Below are 1012 nucleotides of genomic sequence, written 5' to 3'. Positions count from 1 at the left end.
GTAATTCACCTAACAAAGCTCGTGAGCAGGTAGAGCAGACTAAACTGCTTTGAAATCGAAAAGTCCTCTATTTTCGAAATAGTTAACAAGATATTACTAAAAATTACCGAATATTGGTCTCCAATAATTTTTTTTTCATTCTATCAAATTTAATTTTTAATACCGTATTTTCTCATAATATGAAAAATCTAAAAAAATACTTAAGAGTTTTACGAAAAGAAAATAAACAATTTTTGTCTCTTGCTGTTTTTCTGTGATTAATAATATCTTGTTAATTGCGAAAATTACGAAAATTGCGAAAAATTTCCATTGTCATATTCAAATAGTTACTTTTTCGCTTATTGTAATTTTTACAGTCAAGAGTTTTAAAAAGCGACTCTGCACGTCCGAAATCATTTCCACAAAAAAGAAAGAGAGGTAACAGAGCAGGTGCACATGTTCAAGAGGAACGCTTCATGCGTTTTCTCTATAAAACGTCGTCAGCTCATTACAATTGGGGAACTAAACGCAGAGTAAGTCTTATATGTTTGCTGTAAAAAATACATCGTTTTGATATATCTTGACATTTTTATATCACAATTATAAAACGATGGGGGTGGCGGTGGGATTTTTTAAATTATTAAGACGATGGGGGTGGTAGTGGGATTTTTTAATTAATTCTAATGATTTAGTTTATTTTAACCACATTTTATGTATAACTCGTACAAAAGATTTGATATCAACAATTGATGCTAAGTTAAATTCTATTATAAAACGATGGGGGTGGCGGTAGGATTTTTTAAATTATTATTCCGCAACATTTTATGTATTATTCGTACAAACATTTGATGTCAACAATTGATGCTAAGTTAAATTCTATCGAGTTAAATTTTATCACAAACGCCAATTATTTAATCGGCCGTGAAACTGACTAATCACGTTTGCTGTTTAGTAAAATTTATACAAACTTACCTTTTTAAAAAAAGGTAAAAAAAGCGCTAAGCATGCGTGCTTCTCGTGTAGAATCATCATT

This window comes from Mycetomoellerius zeteki, unplaced genomic scaffold (assembly GCF_001594055.1).
Source record: "Mycetomoellerius zeteki isolate Tzet28-1 unplaced genomic scaffold, Tzet1.0 scaffold403, whole genome shotgun sequence".
Taxonomy (NCBI): Eukaryota; Metazoa; Arthropoda; class Insecta; order Hymenoptera; family Formicidae; genus Mycetomoellerius; species Mycetomoellerius zeteki.
Note: the sequence above shows the minus strand (reverse complement) of the source record.